At 37.3% G+C, this 13,941-nt stretch overlaps 1 long non-coding RNA gene across 5 annotated transcripts in view; it reads right to left on the bottom strand.

The window, feature by feature from the left end:
* The window catches only part of LOC105262165 (uncharacterized), a 60,654-nt gene that overhangs the window by 9,023 nt on the left and 37,690 nt on the right, over window positions 1-13,941 (bottom strand). The window contains exons 1-3 of one of the 5 annotated variants that reach the window (XR_009343297.1): window positions 8,672-9,309; window positions 7,450-8,598; window positions 7,312-7,380 (exon numbers count right to left, since the gene is read on the bottom strand). This is a non-coding gene — a long non-coding RNA (uncharacterized LOC105262165). Of the gene's footprint in view, window positions 1-7,311; window positions 7,381-7,449; window positions 8,622-8,671; window positions 9,310-13,941 lie in introns of those variants that run through there. The other 4 variants (XR_009343298.1, XR_009343294.1, XR_009343296.1 and 1 more) reach the window with 4 other exon arrangements.

Below are 13,941 nucleotides of genomic sequence, written 5' to 3'. Positions count from 1 at the left end.
GAGACAGATGTCCGATCGTCCTTTTTCCCAGGGTTCGAGAGCGACTTAACCGTTGCCCACAATTTACTCGTTCCGGTACCGATGTTGCAATGCTTCAGATGTTCTAACCACTTTTTCCGCTTATGCTCGCCTACTAACCTGTTTACCTCCAGAGTAAGTTCCCAGACTCTGGGGTTATTAGGGTTAGTACGGCGAAGCTCATCTCGCTCGTTTGCTAATCCCGCTGCATCTGCTGGGAAATTTGGTCTTATTTCAGGTATTCGACCAGCAGGTATATAGCGAGCGGCTGCAGCTTTGATGATGTCCCGGAAACACCTATCCGCTACCTGAACATCAGATGGTTGGGCAGTTCTTTGAAGCGGCGATTGGTATACTCTCTGAATTCTTGCCAATTAGCTTTCCCGTGGTTAAGGAAAGTGAGGCGTTCAGAGTCAATGAAGTCGGGTGGTCTGTTGATGGCGATAATAATGAGGAGGTGGTCTGAGCCTAGAGAAATGACTGATTGCCAAGTTACGTCATTCGTCAGACCTGGGGACACGATGGATATGTCCGGAGAACTGTGGCAACCTCCCCTTATTCTGGTGGGCGCGTCCTCATTCACTGTGCAAAACGTGGAGCTATCAATTTGCTCAGCCAGCGCCATGCCTCTCTGGTCATTACCTAGGACGGAATGCCATAATTCATGATGGGCATTGAAATCCCCTAGCACCAGACGGTTATTGCCTACCAGTAGTGAACTGATATTAGGCATATAACGTGGGGCACAGCTATTTAACGGCGGAATGTACACGTTGAGCACCTCTACCTCGGCGGTTCCACACTTGACCGCTACCCCCATACATTCCATGTACGGGTCACTAGAGTCAAGCTCAGGCGAGATAGGTCTGTACTGGACAGAGTGGTGCAATAGGAACGCTAATCCTCCACCTCTGGAACGATCCTTCCTCAGTACGTTGTATCCATCACAACTTTGAAGCCTGCAGGTGGTACTCAGCTTCGTTTCCTGGATCGCTGCGACCTTGATGTTCTTCCGACTCATAAAGCTTACAATTTCGTTGATCTTACCTCTGAGACCATCACAATTAAATTGGAGAAATGATGCATTGTCCGGAACCTGAACAGCAATGTGTGGCGTCAACTGCTGCGTAGATTGCTGTTGAGGAGATTGCGGGGGAGTTTGCGACGACGATGAGGACGCCGAAGATGAAGACTCACTGGAGTCTACATTGACGCAGCAGGAAGCAATCTAGTCCCTATCGCTATACTCCTGTATCCGGTTTAGGCCGGAACAATTTCGGAAATGCACCCACTCCATGCATCCGTTGCATCTCACCGAAACCGATCTGTGGTGGATGCGATTACGACAAACGGAGCAGAACCATGGTCCGGGGTTGGTCTCGATCTCGGCTCGGACCAAGAGAATACGGAGCAAACATTCTGGGTAATGTTGCTCCCACATCAGAAAAATGGATGAACACGAACATGTATTTGCTGGGTTGGCGGCCCCTGGTCGGAGAAATATGCCTCCGAGTCAATCCGGTACATAGAACCGGCCGCCGTGGGATTGCATGTCTACATGTCGACGCCGACACCGCCGCTTTATGATTCAGAATTAGGGTTTAAAAACCAGCACCCATCCAAATTACTATTAGCCTTACATTGAAACTGCTATTGAATATTTGCAGCTATGGCTAAAGATGCACATGATCATCTATTTAGCTGTGAGTGCTGCTGCTTAGCTCGTTTTTAACATTCTAGTTGTTTAGCAACTAGATGTGAAGCAACAAAAGGTGTGTCTGGTTACCCTAAAATTTGTAACAATTGTTACAAATTGTTACTGGAAGTCGTCTGTTATCCCGAAAGTTTGTCATTCATCGACATTCAATCAGATGATTTCTATTGTTTGTTTATTTCTTTTTGTGCTTTCAATTTGAAAATATTTTTTTTGGAATTAGCAAGACTAATTGTTTTTGGAGAATAACTTGACAAAATGTGAAAAACTTAAATATTAATATGTAATAAAAAAATAGAAGAATATTTCCAACATTTTTAGACAAATGCCATTAGCAACACGTATAAAGGATTAAGAGGAACACATCGTTAGAGCTAATAGCTGACGATTTTAAAAACGTATTAGCTCTCCTAGATTTTTGTGTTTGTAATTTGTTGCTACTTGTTGGAGTAGCTCATTGATAAGCTGAAATTTTTTGGGGGCTATTGCTAAATTGGCGTTACATTTGAAACCCTGTTCAGAAACGTTTTTCCCGGTAAAAATTCTGCAACATTTAAACTAATGCACATTTTCTATACTTTTTCATCTCGACAGTTAACACAATCAGCTTTCAGCTGAATCAAAAACTATCAAATTCAGTTCTGTAGTTGCACAGAATTCAAGGTCAAAGTTTAACTTTTGACTTTTTTTTTCAATATTTTGAAATAATTAATTAGTGTTTTTGTGTTGTACAACCACCAACTTGTTAATATAATTGCATACCCTCCATCATTTGGAACGAATTTGGCAATTCTCAAAAACTATAAAATCCGTTAAAAATTCGTTCAAAGTCTTAAAAATACCAAATGTAGCTGTTATATTAGGGTCTATACGACAAAATGGGCCTGCATAGGTAACATTTGTCATAAGCCATTACAATATTCATATGCGAAACTTATATAATGAAGATAAAACATCAAAATACCGAATATCGGGAGGTACCGTTATATGGGGGCTACACGAAGACGTGGACCTGCATAGACATTTTTCTGTCATAGGCTGTAGCATCCATTACGAACATCAAATACCAAATTTGAAACAATTCCACTGAATAATGTCGTTAAAATCATCAAAATACCGAATATGAGAAGGAACCGTTATATGGCGGCTATACGAAGACATGGACCTGCTCATACAATTTTCAGTCTTATGTTATGTTAAAATTGTTAAAATGTTCTTACATGTTTAAGTTAAGTTATAAAAAAGACATAATCAACGCCTGAAGGGCCTTTTAAATTCTCATAAAAATTACATTTATATTTTTATAAAAAACGAACTGCAATGAAAATTATTGTTCAATGGACTTCTTGAAATTCAGGATCCCCGCCCCGTGAACTGACCCAGAAGGGAAGGCTTCATCAACATGGATTAATTTCAAAATTAGACCACGTTTCCATTGAGATCGGTGGAGATCAGCATCACGGATAAAAACTAGGCTTTCAATGTTAAGAGTATGAGTCGGCAGACACCACTTCGGATTAAAGCAAGCAAATATTATCGGACCCATTGTGGCACCATTTTTCAAATTTTTTACAATTCGCCATTGCTTACGAAGATGTATCAAACGGGGTTCCAATGGTGCTGGTGTTTGTGTAGAATTGGCATAACCAAGTAAAAAGTAGTGTCAACTATAAAAATGAGTTTATGAGTCAGTCGTCGTTGAGCATTGACCGAGAGCGGACGCATCTAAGGAGCGTAGAGCATATTACATTTTAAACTTTGTATTTATTCCCAGAATTACTTTTATTTTTAAATAAAAACCATCTTGACAGAATCAGAAGTGGGATAAGAACAGAAATCTACAAGGAATTTCATCATTTTGGATAAGAATTGCAGAAAAATACTCAAAGAGCTGAGAAACTAAGGCGTCAAAGTGATGTAGTAGTGAAGAGCTCAATGCAAAGCAACAACGACGACCAAAGGAGAAACCACGCAAAGGCACCTAAACTCAAAAGTTCGAGTGAGTTTAGTGAGAGTGTGTAACGTGCTCAAAGAGAGCAAAGAAGAAAGCATCAATCAAAGGAGAATGTACAAAGGTATACTCAAAAGTGTGAGTGAGTAGGACAACGATAGTACATCAAGGAGATTGAAAGCAAGACATAAAGAGGGGAACCCCGAAGAAGAAGTTTAAAAAGGGAAAAGTTAACGTATATTTTTAGGGCGTGCGGCTTCTAAAAAAAAAGAATAGTTCTAGATTTGCTGAAGTAACGAATTAAAAAGGAAAATTCACAAGGAAAAGTATGAAGGTGAAAATAAGTTCGTTAAAGGTTGCGGAGCTAGACAAATTATTACTGGCAAGAAGCTTACCACGAACAGGAAATAAGTCCGAGAAAATTGCAAGACTCATGGCTTGCAATGGAAATGACGAAGTGGAAGTTGAAGATTCAGAGTCACAGGAGGATTTCCATGGATTTGATGAAGCTGAGACGGGTGATGATTCTTTAACAAGTCAAATGCGAGAGCTAAAGGATATAATGTTGACTCTAGCAAGAAGTGTGCAACAGTTAACAACACTTTCAACAGAAAGGGCTATTACGTCAAATGCAGGGTTAAATTCAAGGGATACAGAACAGCAAGTTCCAGCTGAAGTAATATCAAGACAATCTGGTTCCGGAACATCTGGTTGTTTAAAGGATTACATAGTAATGATACCAGACTTCGATCCAATTAAAGGAAATGTTACATCAGTCCAATTCATTGACAAGGTTGAAACGTTGCAAAGGCTTCATGGATGGTCAGATGAAACAACTTTGTTTGCAGTTCATCATAAAATGAGTGGTGTTGCTAAAATGTGGATAGATGCTTTACCAGTGGTTGAAACATGGAAAGAGTTCAGACAACAATTTTTAAAGGATTTCCCAAGTCGAGTAAGTGTTGCTGACATTCATCGTGAACTTATAGCTAGGAAACGAAACTCGAATGAGTCTTTGGTGGAATATTATTACGCAATGTTGGCCATAGGGAAAAGAGGAAGCGTAGATGAGGCATCAATACTGTCGTACATCATAAATGGTCTCAATGATAGCAGCTTAACAAGAACACTTTTAGCTATGAACCCGCAGACATGTAGTGAATTATTAAGGTCGTTGGAGAATTTGACCATACAAACGTATGCAAGGAAGCAAACAAAGAATGACGAGGATGACAAAACCGCAAGTGTCTCAGGTGGAGCGCCAACCAAGGGAGTAAAATGTTTCAATTGTAACAGGTTTGGGCATATCTCAACTAGTTGCCCACAACCATTGAAGAAGCCGAAGTGTAGTAAATGTGCAAAGATTGGTCACGATGCATCGCAATGCAAAGGTAAAGGTACAACTGTGGCAGCAATGACAGAAGAGTCTAAGGATTACTGCCCACCGGTTATGAAAGATGTCACGGTCAATGGTAAGACATATGAAGGTTTTGTGGACACTGGAAGCGACTTTACCTTAATGCGGAAAGCTGTAGTTCCAGAGGGTTGCGATATGGAAGTAACGTCAAAAAGAATGAAAGGTTTTGGTGGATCTATTGTTGAAGTGGTGGAAATGTTTGAGGCTAACGTTGTCATCGACGAGAAGAGTTTAATGACTACCATTTATGTAGTGCCGAATGACTTGATGCGATATGACGTTCTCTTAGGAAGAGACGTATTGTGTAAGAAGCAAACAAAACTTACAATTGAGCATGGTGTCTTGAAAGTAAAGTCAACAATGCCAAGTACATTTAATGTCGGAGAAAGTCTGGATGAGCATCAAAAGGAAAAATTAGACCAAATACTGTCGTCATTCAAGGACTGTTTTGCTGAAACCCTTGAAGACCTTGGAAGGTGTAAAAATACACAAATGGAAATAAGTTTATCTACGGACAAGCCTGTAGTTGGTAAAAGATACCAAGTTCCATTTTCTCAAAGACAAATTCTGTCAGACATAATTGACAAGTTGCTTCGATGTTGTATTATTCGCCCAAGTGATTCGCCCTATGCAGCATCAGTATTGTTGGTCAAAAAGGCGAACGGTGAAAGTCGTATGTGTACGGATTATCGAGCATTAAATGAAGTCACCATCAAAAAGCAGTACTCGATGCCAGTGGTTGAAGAACAACTTTCGTTGTTATCTGGAAATAAGTATTTTACAACGTTAGACATGACATCAGGATATTACCAGATACACGTCAAGGAAGAATCCAAGAAATTCACGGCGTTTATAAAGCCAACCAGGAATACAAAGACTGCTCCGGTTATAACAGCGCTGCGAGAAGTTATGTCGATTTTCGGACAGCCACGAAGAATTGTATCGGATAAGGGAACGGCGTTCACGTCTAAAGAATTCCAACAGTTTGTGGAATACAACGGAATACAACATGTACAAACAGCAGTCCGAACACCAAGAGCCAATGGCCAAGCCGAGCGGATCAACCAGACAGTTTTGAATGCGTTGAAATGTCTAGTAGGTGATACAAAAGAATGGGACACTGAGACAACGACGATACAGTGGAGTATTAACTCGCAGCTGAATGCGACTACAAAGTTCAGTCCAAATGACTTAACATTCAACTTTAGTCTCAGAGATGTCAGTTACAATAGAATTATCCAGGCGGTTGGTGATGAAGAAAGAGAGAATTTCGATGTTAGGGTAATTCAACAGCAGGCTGTTGCTAACATCCAGAAACAAAAGGAAAAATGGAAAGCAAGATTTGACAGCCGTCATTCCAAGCCAACTCAGTACAAGGAAGGCGATTTGGTGGTGATAGACACGGTACCGCAGCCTACAGGAGAATCGCATAAGTTGGATGCGCGGTATAAAGGACCATACATCGTCACGAAAATTATCGGAAACGATCGTTATCTGGTAGAGGATCTGCCGGATTTAAGTTTGAAGCAAAGGAAATATTGCGGTGTTATGTCGACCGATCATATGAAGCCCTGGTGCTATGGTGATCCAAGTCTCGAAATCGAAGATAAAGATGAGTCTGATGATGGTTCGCCCAGGAGGGACGAAGAGTCAGGAGAGGCCGAATTGTCAACTATAAAAATGAGTTTATGAGTCAGTCGTCGTTGAGCATTGACCGAGAGCGGACGCATCTAAGGAGCGTAGAGCATATTACATTTTAAACTTTGTATTTATTCCCAGAATTACTTTTATTTTTAAATAAAAACCATCTTGACAGTAGTTTGACGTCAATGGATCAGGATCCTCAGGGCTCACAGCCAAATGAGTCAACGGCCTGGAATTAATCATGTTTTCGGCCTCAATTAGAAACGATTGTAGGGTCTCGAATTTAGGCGAATGTTCTCGTAACATCACATCAAACCTTTCTCACCATTTAACTCCTTTTCGATCCCAAAGTAATTAGTGCCGTTGTCGCTTTTGATTACCAAAGGCACACCTCTACGATTGATAAAATTCCTTATACGTAATAAACAACTATCACTAGAAAGATCGGCGGCTATGTCCAAGTGGGCAGCTCGAACCGTCAAGCAGAACGGACATGGCTTCGCTTTTCGAATTCGGCAAACCTTCCAATTACAAAAGAAACATTAATTCCCTTACTTACTCACTTACCACGCGACAATACGCTATCGTAGCCATTGCATCTTCACTCGCATCTGCAATATATGTAAATCAACTTTCCTGTTTAAAAAAAATCTTTAATAAAACGCCTTGGAATATATATAAATCGCTAGGGAACGACTTCCATACTTTTTGCATTGATATTTTCGAAGCAACCATAAAATGGCAAACAAATCCGAATGGGTCATAGATTGACATGTTCAGACGTTTTGTAGAAATCTTTGAAAAGTCTAAAATGGATTTATCAACTTTATGTAAATTCAAGCGGAAGCAGAAAATATCTGGATTTGGCAATCAGTGTATGCCCAAAATCCTTTCAACAGAATTTTTATTCAAAAAATCACAGCTATCGTTGGCTCTGCTGGCCGATTCTCCACAATTTGAATTACTCTCTTGGATTTTGAAATAATATTTCTCAACACAAAACCTCCAACACTATGAATTCTAATCACGTTTTGAAAACCGTCGACATAGTCGTTCACATCATGGCGATTAACAATTGGTGAGGTTACTCTTTCACAAACATATCGGCATTCATATTTTTTACATATTGGGATATAGTTGGCGAACAAGTTGCGCCAAATAACATTCTTAGCATAACATAAGTTTCCTCTCTTTTATTTTTATCTCCATTTCTTCAAAGAAATCGTTATCAATCTTGATTTTCTTTGGCGATTTTGACTTGATGGAACATCTTTTTTATGTCCCCACAGATGTCTATTAAAGCTTCACGAAATATAAAAAAATGTTTATGTCTGGCCCACTTAAAAGGCACTTATTCAACGACACATTGTTCACTTCGGCTGCAGCATAAAACAAAATCCTAATTCCTTTTTTTGTTCACACCAAAATGAGGTCGATATAGAACTCGTTGTGGATTTAAATGTAATTCGTTTACTTCAACTTTTCAGCAATTGCTCTTAGATATGTAGTCATTTATTTTCTCACAATATGCACTGCAATTACCACTATCCCGGGCCATTTTATTTTCCACACTGTATAAACGTTTCAATGTCATTTCATGTGAATTTGGGAATGGAGGCACGTTTAAAAGACGACCTTTATATCGTTCGTCAACTTTTCTTGTATATTTCCTTAATAATTCCATAGCTGTTTCATCATCAGTTGACAATAGTTTTGTTGTGGTTACCTTTACACCAAGCGTGTCCATATCAAAATAGTCTTGCATCATCCAGTTCATTTGTTGCAAGCAATCTCTTGTACTGTCTGCTGAAGGGGGTCCACCGGAAAACAAAGAGCGGTTTACGTCCAGTGGAACTGTTAAAAAACAATGGTGTAAACTAATGATTAATTTTGGTTTCACATTCGTGTACCCATTTTTCTAAATTACATGATTGATTGAGAAATGACAAATTTAAAGTGGTATATACACTTTTCATCACGTATCTTCTGTCTTCTCTTCCCATACCATTTATTATTAAATCCATTAATTCAGAATCCTCCGCCACTAAATGCTCATTTAACCAATCTAGGGTTAATTGTGTCTTGTTTCGATTTAGTTTCGGGTCTTTGGCAATTCCGCTGTCTTACATGGTTACATTTGCACCGTCAAAACTACGACTAGGTATTTAAATTGGTATTCCCTTTATTTTTTTTAGACCAAATTCAATCACATGATACGTAAATCGCTCTCTATTCGTTGTTCGAACAATAATTATGAAATATCTACTTGATTCCTCACAAAAAAATATTCTGAGCGAACAAACATTTTTGTTCTTTGTTCCATTCAAATCACAGAACTACAATGATCATATATTAAAGATCCAAGATAATTTATCAAAAAATAAATTAGGACATTTCAAAACTCAAAATAAAAAAAAATAATGACATTTTAAAAGTTTTCAGGAAGACTGAAAATTATGAATGAAACATACAATGTTGAATGGCGTATGTGCATTCAAACGAAAGTAAATTTTGTTTTCTCTCTCCCCGAGGTACGCTTTTTGACCACTAGTTGGAATTTCGACAAAAATTTGGAAACAAGAGAGGCAGTATTTTCAAAATTTTTGTATCGACAAAAATCTTTTTGACAAGTGACTCTCCAATCGAATTAAGAAACAGAAAAAACCCAAAATATATGTAAAATGTCAACATTAATACAAAATGTTCAAAACATGAATGAAAATTGTTGGTTTGGTGATTGGTGATTTTTTGATTTGCAACTGGTGGTCAGAACAGAATATCTTCTGGAGGGTCCTACTTATTCAAACACCGTCCAAAATGAAACAACAAAATTAACAAGTAAAAAAGCTGTGTGTTCGGTTGGGCCGAACTTTGACTATTTGGAACGAATTTGGCAATTTAAATAAAAATAAACTCCGTTAAAAATTCTTTCAAAATCATAAAAATATCGAATGTAGCCGTTATATTAGGTTCTATACGACGACATGGACCTGCATAGGCAAACCCTATCATAAAATTCCGTGAATAGTGTAGCTAAAATAATCAAAATACCGGCTATATGGGGGCTATACGAAGACGTGGAGAAAGCTTTCTGTCTTAGGATATAGTATCCATAGCGAACTTCAAATATCAAATTTTAAATAATTTCGGTGAATAATATCGGTAAAATCAACAAAATACCGAATATCGGGGATGCTGTTATATGAGGGCTATACGAAGACGTGGACACAGACAATTTTCTGTCATAGGCTGTAATATCTCTTACGAACTTCAAATACCATATTTGAAACAATTCCGGTGAATAAAGTCGTCAAAATCATCAAACTATCGATTATCGGGAGGTGCCGTCATATGGTTGCAATAAAATGTCCATGCCATTGTAATTGGCCCAGTTTGAATATCAAAAGTCTCGCAGACATAATATACATTTGAGTAAAATTTTATCAACCATCTTCATTTCGTTCGGAAGCTAGAGTGATTTCCACAGACGGACGAACATCGCTAAATCGACATAGAATTTTATGCTGATCAAGAATATATATACTTGGTGGGGTCTAAAATTTATATTTCGAGGTCTTACAAACGGAATGACAAACTTAATATACCCTCCATTCTATGGTGAAGGGTATAAAAATGAAACTTAATGAACATTTTCGTGTAAATTGTTGAATATTAAGATCGAAATATTTTGTCTAAATAATAATTATATAATTATTATCCTTTTTTAATTAATATGTATTTTCAATAAGTTGCAACAATAGGGATTCAGATCCCAGAAGATGATCGACAATCGAAATATTGGATAAAATAAAGAGAAAACAGGAAACAACTAAATAAAATAGCTTTATTGACCTTCAGCCGAATTAAGAAGGTAAAGTCATGCAATCATATCTTTACAATTTTTTCAAAATTATTCATTTGCCAACATCTCATTGTCAAAATTTATATTTTAAAATCCATTGTATGTACACAAATCAGAGGTGGAAGCCATTTTTCGAAGTAGTTAAATTTGATAAGGTAAATTACAGAAAATGTAGAGATAAATATGCTTATCTGAAATGACTTTACCTTCTTAATTTTACAATCAGTCGAACCATCATTAAACATATTAAATTGGAAAAATTTTGTCTTATAAGATGCATCAACAGAAACTTGGCCAGTTCTGTTCCGAAAAACAGTTCTTATTTTTAATTCTTGTAAAAAATGGCTTGTTTCCAAATAAAGGAATTTGAGGCGTTCAGTGAAGGTCTGTAGCCTCGTGGAGAAGACCCGAACCAGATTGGTGAATAAATGCGTGTACATTAGTCTTTTCTGACTCTGGTTTGGAAGTTGAGTCAACTTTGCGTTCGTGGAAGTTTATGTGAATAACATATTGTACATACGCTAGGAAGCGCTGGATTGATGATGAATGGTGCATTCTCAAGAAGTATTCCCCAAATGGTCGTGGGCAAACAAAGTTCTGGGATGAAAATCACTGGCGATTCTATAAAGCTAAAACTTTTGCGATTTATTTTACAATTTTTTGTTCTACAAAAAGATTAAATGTGGTTTTTACTTGGTTTAAAATTTGCTGGTTGGGGAAAATTGAAATCTTAATCCAAGGTAGTCATTTTTGTTAAGCTAAGCCGTTCTTTTTAGCAACGTAACAAATATTCGTAAATGTTAATTCTCAGCCATTTCGCAAATTCCTTCAACGATCTTTTTTTTTTTAATCTAATGGATACCTGGGATCATACAAAAAGGCGTATTTTGGATGGAAAGAAACAGAAAACATGAAAGGAAAATCAGATATTACGGATCGTTACGAGAATGAAAGGAAGCAAAAGATATTTTTCAAACAATTTAAACAAATGTCTCAATAAATGCAAGAAAAAAATTGGAGATAGAAGAAAAAACCCCGAAATATATCTAATCTGCAAATTAAAACTACATTTTTGCTACAATTGCTTGTAATCAAATAACGATAACTACAAACCTAGAACCAAGTACTATCACTACTTTGAAGGACTCTCCTTTTCACTTCATGTCTCTGGCTTGCAAGTATTGCTTTCTCACTTTGAGATCCAAATGGAACCCTAGCTTTTACATGCATGTCTGGGCTTCAGTTCAAAGACCATTCCTTCAAATCTACAACCAGAAATCACAACTTCTAAGTTTAACTCATACTCTTTGGATTGGATATAGGACTATTAATATTAAGACTTGGAACTCTGATGAAATCATTTAGATCAATTTTAACTCAAAAAACCAAATTTTGATAGACAGTTGGAGGATGGACGGATATGTGATGATTTCTGATTCAAACAATGCGAGGAATTAGGGAATTAGAGAATCATCCTGTATAAAAAAACAATGTGATGCCTCCATACTTTAATACTTAGAACTTGGTCATTTGCAGAAAATCAGTCCAAATGAAGAAGGGAATCACTATATGTCGGTTCACAGTCATAAAGCTCAACCGTCTCACAACGACATACGAAGTAAAATTTAACGCTTATAGTCCCTCATCAAAAAAGACAGTTTTAACGACATTCTGCAACAGTTTTTTATACTACGAAAATTAAAATGGATTCTATTAATACGCCTTTCATGCAGATATCACAAAAATGTATCAAAAAGCATTAGATTCACATTAAACAAAATATCATGGTGTTCTCTTTATGCAGTCACAGTATAGGATAATGAATCAATCAGTCACGTTTGGAGTTAACGGTGCACATTTAGCATTTAAAACACTTTTGAAACTAGAAAAACTATTAGCTAGTGGAATGGAATTAATCATGGGCTGAAAGGAGTTAACATCCGTTTTTGACTCTGCTGGATTTACACTTATGAAATTGGCGTAAAACAGTTACTACTACTCATTTGATCAGGCCAATAGAAAATAACCCAAATGAAGTAGTATAGTTTTGTCATAAATAGCAAAGTAATTGTATATCTCTTGTAGCTCCAATTAAAAAACTGCTGACATCCAGCCTTGAATTATGTGCGCCAGTTTTAATGTCCAAATTAGTTAATTCCATTGTATATAGTATACAAATACTCAACACAAAGCCTAACGTATGTCCGTATTCTGCCAATTTGTTTGACAGTTTTTTTTTGTTGTAGAGTTTTTTCTCTCTTGATTGTCTGCTAACATTTGTAGTAAACAACCAAAAAGAAAATAAAGTTCAAAGATTATTGACGGTTTCAAAAATAATTGTTTTTTATATAGCGAATACAATAAATATAATTTTCTGGAAATTTTATTGTCATGTTGTTAAATAAAAGTAATAACAGGAACATTTCTAGTTAAATTTAAAGACAGGATCTAGATTAATTACTCCGTATATCATAACATAAAGAATTATGTAAAGAATCCCCTGCAATCCCCCCTGCGAAATACCGAGCTTGCCCCATATATAATATATAACAACAAATAAATAGACCTATAATATCTAGAGTGGTCACAAAAACCTTCCTGGTCATTTGTTATACCTTCCTCAAACTTTATTAGAGACGTCATAGGGTTAAGGCATGAACTTCAAGTTATCATTGACGGTTTACGGAAATCCGATGACGTCCGTCACTTATGCAAGGGAGGAATTAACACCGTTTAGTAGAATCACCCTACTGTTTCGCTGGTACTCAAACATCAGTCCAGCGAACTCAACCTTCAGTGACAGTATCATATTACATTCGGCTATGGTAGTGACTTGTAGATAACACAGCAGTTGTGCACAAGTGTCGTGACAACGACGCATCGGTTAGTCGAAAGTAAAAAATCAAAAGTAGCATTTCCTTAACTGAACCCCAAGTGTGAGGCTGATAGTGTTTAAATAGAATAGTTCCGTGTAAAAAATGTCTTCGTGTTTTCCGCAAAAAATAATCGAAAGTTAGGTATTCTCAGCTTTTTAAAATTTATGATGAACTGTGTTCTTAACTTGATTAAGGTATGGCGTTCACCAGCGAAAAGCTAAAAGCAATCGTAGAATGCGAGGTAGGAGGTACGTTCGCGACGCAAAAGCAGAGCTTTAATCAACAGCGACTAGAAGTTAGGGAAGAACTCTGAAAAACAGTCATACCTACCCCTGAAGTGGAAACCTATATATAGATAAGATTAAGTATCTCGTCATGAAAAATACGATGGCAGTTCCAAGCATTACGAGGCCTTAGGCATAATGTGGAACAAAATTACGAGTTCAGTGGATATGACAA

This window comes from Musca domestica, unplaced genomic scaffold (assembly GCF_030504385.1).
Source record: "Musca domestica strain aabys unplaced genomic scaffold, Musca_domestica.polishedcontigs.V.1.1 5, whole genome shotgun sequence".
NCBI lineage: Eukaryota > Metazoa > Arthropoda > Insecta > Diptera > Muscidae > Musca > Musca domestica.
Note: the sequence above shows the minus strand (reverse complement) of the source record. Positions and strands in the feature narration are given on the sequence as shown.